Genomic DNA, 13,111 nt, shown 5'->3' on the forward strand with positions numbered 1-13,111 from the left:
ATCGTTTTATATAATGCTCAGTTTAAACAACGATATTAAACAATTTTACATTAGAGGTTTATGTTTGCTGGTGTTTCCCTATAAACCGCCATGTTGTTGAGTGTGCAGTCGCGTCATGCGCGAGTGACAACCATTTCGCAGATTTTGGTCGGAGTTGACTTATTGTATGTACTTATACTGTGGACAGAATCGATGACGTTGGATGTACAAATTTTTATTTTTTCTAAAAGTTAAGTTTTGAAGCATTTGTAGCGTTACTTGGTCCATATCCAAGAGTAGCGTTTGCAACGTTAATAGAGGTTTATTGACCAACCCAATAAAAGCGTTTGAAGCATTCAGTAAAGTTCAATTAACCGTATCCACTATTAAAGACTGATTCCATGGAAGTTCGCGTGACTATTAAAATACAAGAGGATGCTAAAACTGAACTCCCTCAAATAAAGTAAGGGGGAGCGCTAACACTAGGCTAGCGCTCTTTGTCCAATGCATAGATCTGTCTTTGTTCTTTGATTGCAGCTTCATTTGCAAAAAGATCAACTACTGTTGCCAAGAAGTAAGATAAGGAGACCGAACTTTGGGTAGCAAAAGTGGACCCAAATTTCGTCGTAAAAATGAGTTCGGTATTTGGTTACACGCGTCGCATGTTTGTTAGTACTAGCGTTTCTACACACGCAACACAAGAATGTCCTTTGGACGTTCAATTCGCGGTCAAACATGTCTTGACGTGACATACCAATGACATACCAGTGACATACCAATTGTGTCTTATAGACATCTAGGAGACGTACAATGTACCGCTTTCTGACGTCAAATAGATGTCATTAGGACGTCTCGGCAGAACATAAAAAGAACTTCTATAGACGTTGTTTGGATGTTATTTTATATTGTGCAATTAAGATTTTATTTAGTAAAAAATGATATTTGTTAATAAAAGTAGTATTAACCCTGCCAAAAATGTGCGATTAAAACCAATTTAAAAAAAGTAATCTAAATCGATTGGGATTTCTGAACCAAAAATACGGTGTTAAGACAGATTGAAAATAGGATCAGAACCCAGATAGATTTATTAAAACAGAATACATTAATGTAAAACGTAATAAATGTTTAGTTTACAAAAAAAAATATTTTTTGTATCCTTTTCGTTAAAAAAAATTAAAAAAAAGATTATATTTAAATTAAATATTTAATTTTTGTATAAAATTAAGTAACAATATAAATTATTATTTACATGTAAAAATTATAAAAATTTATGTGGAACAGCGTTTCACACACACGTCATATTTGAAAAGAATGAGAGCAAGTATTCGTCTCGAGATTACAACAAGTAGTTTCTAAAAGTCTCACTGAAGTTATGAGCTGGGGAGTCGGCCGCGGTGGCGCCTAGATATAACACCTATGGCCCCATTCGACTCACGAAAAGATCTCCCGTGGCGTGGCCGCCTAGCGGTGGTGCCAGCACTCGCTTGTTAAATCCGTTTCAATCCAAAATTACAGGATTTCATAAATTATAATTAAATCGAATTTTAATGTATACATGTATTTGATTCACAGAATCATGTAAACAGATATGATTCTGTAAATCAAATATATATACCTTGCTGTTAGATGTATAATTACTTTCTTTATATTTTAAATTTACGTTTCAAAACGTTTTTTCCAAGAAAAATTTTACTCGATATAATAAACGTTATTATTTATTTTTATATTTTGAGTAGAATTTTTTTCACAAATAAAATTCCTCAATAATAAAATATTAAATATTAACAAATAATATATTTTATTAAAAAGCTATATACTTTATATTAAAGCTTATCGTATTATTAAAATTTATTGTTTATGTTTATATATGGTTAAATATATCTTTCGTGTTAAATATTTTTCAACACACAAAATTATCTTTATAATTTTATAATGTATAAAATCCTTGTGTTATAATAATAATGATAATAATAATAATAATAAAAATACTCAATTTCGTTGACATATATGTATGTAGCAGACCTTTTCAGAACGTACAACCGATATTCTCTGGACATTTAATGGACGTCCTTATAACATCTTCGAAATGTCTTATTTAATATAAAGAACAACGCTCGCAATTTTCAAATTTTATTATGTATGTCGGGAACATGTTTAATATACATAATATGTTAGATATTACAAATATTTATTATGTATGTCGGGAACATGTTTAATATACATAATATGTTAGATATTACAAATCATCCCAAATATGTCCTGCAGACGTTCTACAAACATACTGCAGCTACGATAAACTAGAATGATTTTTGGACGTCCTTGGAACGTCCTAGACGTATGAAATACTGGGACATTGCAAGGACTACTGTGGACATGTATCGGACGTTCGGGAACGTCCATGTATTGTGTGGGTATTGATTAATAGTCCTTAGAATCCGTGATGGGAGTATCCATCATGCTTAGAACCAATAGAAATGGTAGTATTAATGATCATGCGACGCAAGTGATCAAATACCGAACTCATTTTTACGACAAAATTTGGATCCACTTTTGCTACGCTTTGAGCATGAAGTTGTGTGTGTGAAGCTGGCACATCATTTGGTGGAAAATCACTAAACATTGACAGTTCTGAGTTTATTTTCAATAGTTCTACAGTTCCTGATAGATAAAACAAATAGTTTTGGCCTTTAAAGCGAAAAAATCGCATAGGACAAAGTCAGGTGCCAGGTTCACGCAGCACCTCAGTTTGTTCTACGACATTTCCAGACCGAATTCTTGTAGGATTTTAAAAGATCTATAGTTCTAGATTAGTTCTAGAAAGAGTTCCAGTGTTTAACATAGTTTATTTTTTTATTTTTTTTTAATTATTACAAAACATTTATGTTATAATACTATATAATAGAGTTCTGTGTACGAAAAAATATTTTTCCTACAGTTCTCAACATATTAAAGCGCGTTCCGAGGAGTTCCGGGCGATTCCGATATTAGTTAATTAACAAAAAATTAATAACTCCCGAAAAAGCCGATTTTCCGCACATATAGGTGAGGTGCTGGACTTTTTCGAAGAGTTCTGTGTATGAAAAAATATTTTTCCTACAGTTCTCAACATACCAAAGCGCGTTCCGAAGAGTTCCGGGCGATTCCGAAATTAGTTAATTAACAAAAAATTAATAACTCCCGAAAAAGTCGATTTTCCGCACATATAGGTGAGGTGCTGGTCTTTTTCGAAGAGTTCCGTGTACGAAAAAATATTTTTCCTACAGTTCTCAACATATTGAAGCGCGTTCCGAAGAGTTCCGGGCGATTGCATAATTTATTAGTTAATAATAAATTGTTAACTCCCGCCAAACACGTATTTTGATACATATGGATGAGACGCTGGTCTTTATTTGAGAGTTCCGTGTACAAAAAAATATTTTTCCAATAGTTCTTAACGTAACAAAGCACCTTCCGAAGAGTTCCGATCGATTGCATAATTTATTAGTTAATAATAAATTGTTAACTCCCGCCAAACACGTATTTTGTCATAGGTATATGGGTGAGACGCTGGTCTTTATTCGAGAGTTCCGTGTACAAAAAAATATTTTTTCAATAGTTCTTAACGTAACAAAGCGCCTTCCGAAGAGTTCCGGTCGACTGCATAATTTATTATTAACTAATAAATTATGCAATCGACCGGAACTCTTCGGAACGCGCTTTGGTATGTTGAGAACTGTAGGAAAAATATTTTTTCGTACACGGAACTCTTCGAAAAAGTCCAGCACCTCACCTATATGTGCGGAAAATCGGCTTTTTCGGGAGTTATTAATTTTTTGTTAATTAACTAATATCGGAATCGCCCGGAACTCTTCGGAACGCGCTTTAATATGTTGAGAACTGTAGGAAAAATATTTTTTCGTACACAGAACTCTTCGAAAAAGACCGGCACCTCACCTATATATGCGGAAAATCGGCTTTTTCGGGAGTTATTAATTTTTTGTTAATTAACTAATATCGGAATCGCCCGGAACTCTTCGGAACGCGCTTTAGTATGTTGAGAACTGTAGGAAAAATATTTTTTCGTACACGGAACTCTATTATATAGTATTATAACATAAATGTTTTATAATAATTTAAAAAAAATAAATAAATAAACTATGTTAAACGCTGGAACTCTTTCTAGAACTCATCTAGAACTATAGATCTTTTAAAATCCTACAAGAATTCGGTCTGGAAAATGTCGTAGGACAAACTGAGGTGCTGCGTGAACGTGGCACCTCACTTTGTCCTATGCGTTTTTTTCGCTTTAAAGACCAGAACTATTTGTTTTATCTATCAGGAACTGTAGAACTATTGAAAATAAACTCAGAACTGTCAATGTTTAGTGATTTTCCACCAAATGATGTGCCAGCTTCACACACACCGTGAAGTTCGGTCTCCTTATTCTACTTCGTGACTGCACACAACTCGGTCTCGCTCATAGACATAGAAATCTTTAGATTAAGCGATCATCGAGTTTTTGAGAAGTGAATGTAATGCTCGGGTAGAAAAAGATGGACTGTGTCTGTGACCGTGCGTTCTTTCTCGTTTACGCACGCGTACAAAGCATATAGTATCTGTTAGCGAGAATTGAAAGAGAAATAGGAATAAAAATAACGCATAATAACAAATACTTGAGTACTTTGATGATACGTGTATCAGGTACTATTTCAATAACAAAATGCTTAAACACATAAATGGGTCTAAGAGACCCTATATGAAGTTTTAAACGCTTGCTGTGTGAAGACAGAATAGGATAGGAGGTTCGGACTAGGACGTAAAAATGTTTGAAATCTCCTTCGATTATAATGGTTGATCAACTTTTCTGGTTTACTAGAATTCGAACGGTATGGCAGTAAAGTTTTGTTAGGGTCAATGCAAACCATAGTGTGTGAGTGAAACTTTTTTGTGACTAATCTTATGTAAAAAAAACTAGACAAAACACGTTTAAACAGGCCCGTCCGCGTATGTTACTCTATCTGAAGTTAAAATACTATAGTGCCATGAAAAAGAGGATTTCTGCGTAGGATCCGAAATATATTATCAAACACATCAATTTTTAATTTTAGACACCTTGAGTTAATCAAAAATACCTCATATTCGCCTTATTACGTAAATATATTTTTTAATAGAAATGGCAGTGACATAATTTTTTTTTTTTAAGTATGACTCTTTAACTTTAAAACGCCGTATTGTAAAGTCTTTAAAAATTTTTTGTTGCAAAGATATGATTTTTTTTAAAGTGAATTTTTAGACACCCAAAAATACCTCATATTCTCCTTGCTATGTAATTATACTTTTTAAAAAAAATGACACTACTATAATTTTTTTTGAAAGTATAACTTTTTAGCTTTAAAACGCCGTATTTGAAAGTCCTTAAAAGTTTTTTGTTACGGAGATATGATTTTTTAAAGGAAAAGTGAATTTTTGAACAATTTTTCATTTTTGCTTAATGGTTTTTTTTAATAATTTAACAATAAATTACTTTTTAGCAATGCTGATTATGCAGTCACATTTTTGAGATTCTAAACTTTCATGTGAAAAAAAAGATTGTTTAAAAATGTTCATTGGAACCAAAGTTATAATTTCTCAAAGTTGAAAAAGTCTCTCAGACCCGAAAATGTGTTTACGTATTTTACGGGATCGGTGTGTTTAAGGGTTAATATTCTCTTTCAATCCTCTCTCACAGCACTGTACACCCAAGGACTTTGATTCTGTCCATGAAGAAATTTTTCAAACTGAGAAGTCATCACTTTCTACATATTTGCAGTTCATGATTAATGAAACAACTAAAGCTTATTGGTCGTTACGTTAATCATAAACTGTAAATATGTAGAAAGATAGCGACTTCTTAGTTTGGAAAATTTCCCCATGGACAGAATCAAAGTCCTTGGGTATACGTTTTATATGTATGTGTGAAAAGAAAGAAAACGCACGGTCACAGACACAGTCCGTCTTTTTCTACTCGAGCATTAAGCCCGTAGAAAGACTGCCAATTGCGAAGGCCGACTGCACTACTGATTACGACTGCCGATTTCAGTCGTTTGATCACATTGTCGATGTCATTTGCCAATGTTTCTTTCTTATTCTTGACATTATTTAAATTCAAATTTAGTGCTCGTCCCTTTGTAGAATAGTCCGGGATAAAATGACCAAAAAAACACGGATAAAGTATACCTTGCATTTCTATTGGCTATGATTTGAGTCGCCGACTCGAATTAGAGACTAGAGTCTAAACGCGAGTTGGCCGATCCGGTCAGTCGGCGCTTTACTGTGATTAGTTCAAAATCGTAGTCGGGTTGGCCTTCAAAGTTGGCAGTCGTAATCAGTCTGATACGGGCTTTACCCCCACTCCTTGATGACTCAGTCTAGAGATCCTTTCGCTAACGCGTTGCCTTGGCGCCAAGTTGTGACCGCGCCTCTTGGCAAATTCATAGATGTTTCTCAAATCTGTTTTCGTCTTGTTTGCTACATTAGCATATGCGAAACAAAGACAGATTTGAGATCGAAGAAATGTCTATGAATTCGGACTTTGATCACTACTATGTTTTTCATCGTTTATGCTCGGGAAAAAATTTTTATAGTCATATATAATTATGTATAAGATATATAATTATGTATAGATAATCATATATAATTATGTATAATTATATATAAAATATGTTTCTATGTATATAATTATATATAATTATATATAATCATATATAATGGTATATATTCATTTATATGTAATTACATATAATTATATATTCATTTATATATAAATATATATAATTGTATATTCTTTTATATATATATATATATATATATATATATATATATATATAATCATATATATTTATTATATGGATATATTTTATATATAAAATATTTTTTCCCGGGTATGCTCTAAGCGAAATTTATATACGTACAGCTATTTATAAACAAAACTTTTTTGTTAGGCTTCGATTGAAATGGCCCACAGTCATTGTCGTTAGAGTTTTCTGCACTGCGGAGCAAGCCATTTCAATCAAAGCCTAACAATTTCATTGTTAGGCTTTGATTGAAATAGCCCACGACAATGACTGTGGGCCATTTCAATCAAAGCCTAACAATTTTATTTCATACATACAAGCTACAGAGCATTAATAAATGACAAAAATTTAACCTTGAGTGACAGATCCACGAGCTGAAAATAAATGAATTTTTAATTTTTTTGTCAATTTTTTCGTAAAATCGCTCGTATTGCACTTTTTTGGTGCATATTTTCATCCTACCAAAGGATTTTGTGATCTGTTGAGACAATTATTAAAAATTAAAATAAACTGTAACAGGTCGGTAAGTTCCGTTGGTTTAGCATCTTCTTAAAAGAAAATTCTATTTCTTATTTGTAATACTATGAAATATTATAAATAAAAAATCTTACAAGATAATTACTTTACCTTTTATGACAATATTCGCCATTAACACTTCTAACAGTTGAGATGCATCATAAGCACTGAAATCTAACATTTACCACTACTGAAAGCACACGAGTTTTGTGATCAGACAAAGAAAGACCACTGCTCGCAACGAAATGCACATGCCGATTCTGAAGTAATCTGAAGCAACGTTTACTATCTCCCCACTATTGTTCAAAGCTTGATGGAACTGAGCCGCCCCCGCCGCGGCATCAATCGCGCGTGGAGCAGTGTGACCAGCTATGAACGGTTATCAACGACTATCCAGGCTTTCTCCGTTCTTTTTCCTTTTGATTAATAATACATATCTTTAGAATCACTTGGACGATACGACCATAATGCAAAAACGATAGAAAATAGCAAGGCACGACAGTGATTTTGGCAAGCCGATTGTGACGTACGATCATGATATGTCTTTATATCATGATGCAATCAATAATAATAAAAATAATTTTAGTAATGGATAAACACATCCGAACACGTAGGAGGCCTCAGACGGACTTTTTTCGTTGGACCATCAAAATCATGGTGAAAGAAGCCTTTCACCATGGTCAAAATCCCCGTATACTACCGCCAATACGTCTATTTTCGAAACTGGTACTACATAGCACATCTATTTTACAACACTGCCGATAAAAATGGTTTAGGTCTATGCTAAAATCATGTAGTGGAAGTATAATTTTTTTATATATACAACATAGAAAGTTATTGTTAAAACTTTATAGGTATTATTAAAACTTTATAATTATACATATTATATTAGAGAAGAAAAGAGTAATATGTATCTATTTTCATTTTATTGAATAACTTTGTTTATAATTAATATTTGCTATTGAAACTTAAACAAGTGCATTTGTCAAAGTGTTGTTTGACAGATTCTAGACTCAAAGTAATGAAATATTTATTATTTAGGATGTCATTTATAAAAATCTAATGCACTAACCGGTAGAAGAAAGAAAATGTTGTAAGTTGGCTATCCACATAAAAATAAATTTTAGTTTAGTTAGTTTAGTTTAAGAGAAACACAGTACCTTGTTACAAAATTATATATTTTTAATTTTCCATTGTTAAAAATTTTTTTAATTTAGAATTTTTTTGTGTTAAGAAACTTTAGAAGTACCATTAGAAATTTTATTAAAAATATTATCCCTGTTTAACATTAAATAACAAACATAAAATGATGTTTTTAATGTTTCTAAATATCACCCACTAGAATAATAATCAATTTATTGAAGAAATATTTTAATATAAAAATTTTGCTTGAACCATTATAACACAATATATTAATAAAATTCCATGTTATTGTTTTAACTTAAATTTGTATAATTCGAAATGTATACAGCCGAATAAAAAATTAAATAACAAGAAAATATATACTCAAAATATATACTCAAGTATACTCATGTACACTCGTGTAATATATATATATATATATATATATATATATATACTCAAGTTTAAGAATAATGAGGAAGTATAGTGTAATTAAAGGTTAAAAGTGTACCTTGAAAAAGTTTAGAAGTGCTCAAAAGTAAAAATGCCTTATAACAATTATCAGTTATTATGTACTGGCATATTAGCATCTTTAAAAAACAGCGGGCTACTAAATGAATAATTCCATAAGCAATTGTTAGAATACGTCACCTAATAACGGAAATAATAATAGGGGTAGACATATTGTCGACAGTAGCCATAATACCCTCTTCTCCTCTATTATAAGGATCACATATAATACATTTAATAACAATTTCATGGAAGAGGTACATCCGGCATATTTCTGACAATGTGATGGGGATGCCTCTAAAGCTACAGCGTTCCACGCGTGATCAGCGGTTGGGCGATTCGGCCGTTGACTCTCGAAGCTCTCGAGTGGCTTCGAGTAGTAGTGAGGAAATAATAGACGTCTCAGAAATCGGCCCGAAATGTGCATTTTGTTGCAAGCATTGGTCTTAAATGATATCTTTATTTCTTACATTCTGGTCAATATGTTTCATCGTTCTTCAGGTTCTCAAGTATATAATGCATGTATACACTTTTTGCGAACTGTACAATTACCAATATATAATTTATTATGCATATACAATATAATTTAAACAAAAGTATGACTACCACTTAAGATAGCAGGACTTTTTTGAATAAAAAAAAACCTACTTTAATGACTTTTTTCACGGAAATTATATAAGCGATTGGTTTGAAATTTTGCACACATATTTATTTATATTTTGTTGTTAATCAGGAATACTTACAAGTAAAAATAATAAAAACTCTAATAATTATAACATTGTTTGCGTGACGTGTCCTAGTGCGCATCGACTCATGGTGACCATACAATCTTGACACTCATTGTTAGTTATCTGAGACAACAAATAAAAAAAAAATTTTAATCTACAGGTATTTTATAGTCGAAACCAGAATTATTAAAATCAAATTATTTTTTAAATAATTATTATGCATGTAAAAGTAAATTTTAAAAAATCTTAAAATTTTAAAAGTTTAACGTAAAAAGAAAATGAACACAGTAATAAAATTTAATTTCGCTGGTTCAAACAATAGAGAGAGTGTTTCGAATATATAAGATAAAAGGCGATTTAATTGGTTTATTAGTTTGTCTGAAATCGTAGTTACCAGTTTGAAAAACGGTTTCGAGAAAAATGTGTTTAAGGTTTTAAATACAATTTACTCGTATATTTTTAGTACTTATGTAAATGTCATTCTAATCAGCAACCATATAATAAGCATTCTGTAATTTCTGGGTAGAAGCATTGCTAATCAGACATTTTTAAGTAAAGTGTGCTTATTATAATAATAAAATAATAAAATAAAATAAAGAAATACTACATTTAAAAATTTTTATTGCTTTGAATAAAATGTTATAATTGCCGTTTTTCACTATAATATAATAACTATAAAATTTAAAATTCTATTTTACATAATATGAAAGTTGCAACAATGTTGCAGTATATATTATAGTTATAGTTGTAGTTATATTATGTTATAACTTTATCCGTTTTCAAAAATGAAGATGACAGTATTTATATCTTCTTATCAGGCCTAAAAGCGGGACAAGACGCATACCTCGTCACAATCCCAAGTAGTGTAAAAGCAAATGCGATCGAGAATGTTAGAATGGGGAAGAGAGGCAACTTTTTGGTCTTTTGCTCTGGACGCCATAATTTTTTAATCTTGCAGTTCCTATTATATTATAATTATTTTTTTGTCTAACGTTTATCAATAATATTTATGTTATAATTTACTTTTTATTTTTATTCATTTTTTACAAACTAAAAAAGATATTGTTAATAATTTTGTTTATTGTTGTTTCAACGTTATAGCAACATTAACAATTAATGCAGAATGATCGACATAGATTCAATATTAAAAAACATTCACATTTCAACATTTAACATCGTAATGTTTCTACAATATCTCCACAATATTGTATTGCAATTTGCAATATTGCAACATAGCTGCAATGTTACTGCAATGTTCTGTGTTGTATGGGGTTAACTGGTTACTTCTTTTCTCTATAAAATAATCATTAAAAATATGTTTTTTGAAAACTTTTAAGAAAAATTTTAAGAAATATTTAATATTTTATTATTTATTTTATCCAATTTTAAATAACGTTAATAAAAAATAAATATGAGATTATAATTATACCAACTTTTTATAATAGCGACATCGAAGAGAATTAGCATATAATTACATCCTTCTACATTGATATTTTATATTAATTGCATTATGTTAAAAAATATATTTTTATATATTTTAATTAAATTTTTAAATAACAATTATAGAATATAATTTTTACGTTATCAAATACAATAACAGAATTCAAATTAATTGTACAAATTTATTAAATATTAGAGCGACAATTGCTGAAATTAAATAGCTATTAAATTTTACGTCCAACTTTAAGGAAGGAATAATTATTACAAAAGATTGACCTAGGGTAAGAAAAAACGAAAAAAGCAACAAAAACTATTTTTGTAGTCACAGTAAAAGGGCGTGTGTCACAAGAGTCGAGCTCTTTGTTGTGATTCTGGAGTATGTGTCAGCGTGTTAATGAGACGCTACAACGCCTATTTCTACGAAAGCGATTGTCGGTCCAAATTTTGATAAGAATCTTAATTATATTTAATCAATATAAATTTCTAAATTTAGCCGTATTTAATATTGAATGAAGACGGAAATCTAGTTAATTGAGGCGAGCTTTAAATAAAAAAACTGGTGGTCGAGAAGATAGATCCCATACAGCACAAAACATTGCAGCAACATTGCAGCAATGTTGCAACGTTGCAAATTTCAATGCAATATTGTGAAGATATTGTAGAAATATTGCAATGTTGAATTTTAAAGTGTAAACGTTTTTTTAATATTGTAAATCTATGATGATTTTTCTACATTAATTGTTATTGTTGCTGTAACGTTAAAACAACATTAAACAAATTATTACCGATATTTTTTTTATTTTGTAAAAAATGAACAAAAATAAAAAATTGTGTAAATTTAAAACATAAATATTATTGATATAGGAAATAGGTCCGTGAATAATAAAATTTGTATCTATATTTTAATGATCAGACAATATTTTTTAAATGCTTTTTAAATATTAAAAAATTTTTTTTATTTAATTTAATTATTGTGTCATATTGACTTTTTTTTAATTATATTCTTATTTATACAAATGACAGAAAAGTTATTCCAAATGCTATTCCGCATTTGTAAAAATCAGTAAAAAAAGCTATAATTTTATATAATGTTTATATAAATAATATGTTTTATTAACATATGTTTATTTTTTTGATAACATATATATTGGTATGATCTGTCAGTGATACAAATATTAACAGTGTTCCCATACAGCACAGAAAATAGCAGCAACATTGCAGCAATGTTGCAATGTTGCAGATTGTCAAGCAATATTACGGAGACATTGCAGAAACATAAATTAACAATAGGCCTGCAACATCGCGTGGCATATGCCAATAATATTCCGGAAACATTGCAATATCATAATTTTTTAATAAAGTACTGGCAATAATGAGCCAAAGCAAAATATTTACGTATAATAATATATTAATTTAACTCATCTATAATTATTCATCCGCATTTAGCAAACTAAGGTTGGGTAACGTTACTAAATTTTCCGCTGAATCTCTACATTTCCTAACAGTACAACCGTCCATATATTGACTGTAAGTTGACTCATCCAAGTTAGGCTTTCAAAGTCGACTGTAAATCGATTTTGCATAGACATCTGCAGACATCCTTCAAATGTTGACTTTAAGACGTCTAAAAAGAGGCACGCGGTCCTGTGGTGCTGTGTGCATCATAATATTGTTGAGAAACATGAATATTCATATCAATAGACAAAAAGGTCCATATATGAAGAAGCTTCGATTTACATCCCAATGAACAAATAATTTTTTAATTGTTTTTTTAATAAAAATTTTTTATATTTCATTTAATTATTGTATTGTATTGATATATATTTTTTAATTGCATTCTTATTTAAACAAATAGCAGAAAAGTTATTTCAGATGCTATTCTGCATTTGCAAAATTAGTAAAAAAAAAATACTATAATTTTATATTTGTTTATATAAAAATTGTGCTTTAATTATACATATTTCATTTTTTCGATAACGTATATTGATCTGATCTACCAGTTAT

General features: G+C 30.3%; 1 protein-coding gene across 1 annotated transcript in view; it reads right to left on the minus strand.

The window, feature by feature from the left end:
* LOC105204369 (MATH and LRR domain-containing protein PFE0570w) overlaps positions 1-7,765 on the minus strand; it is a 46,785-nt gene extending 39,020 nt beyond the window's left edge. The window contains exon 1 of the mRNA XM_039454118.1: positions 7,419-7,765. The gene's annotated coding sequence lies outside the window, so the exon portion shown is untranslated. The remainder of the gene's footprint in view (positions 1-7,418) is intronic.
* Positions 7,766-13,111: the final 5,346 nt, after the last annotated feature.

Source organism: Solenopsis invicta, chromosome 10, assembly GCF_016802725.1.
Source record: "Solenopsis invicta isolate M01_SB chromosome 10, UNIL_Sinv_3.0, whole genome shotgun sequence".
NCBI lineage: Eukaryota > Metazoa > Arthropoda > Insecta > Hymenoptera > Formicidae > Solenopsis > Solenopsis invicta.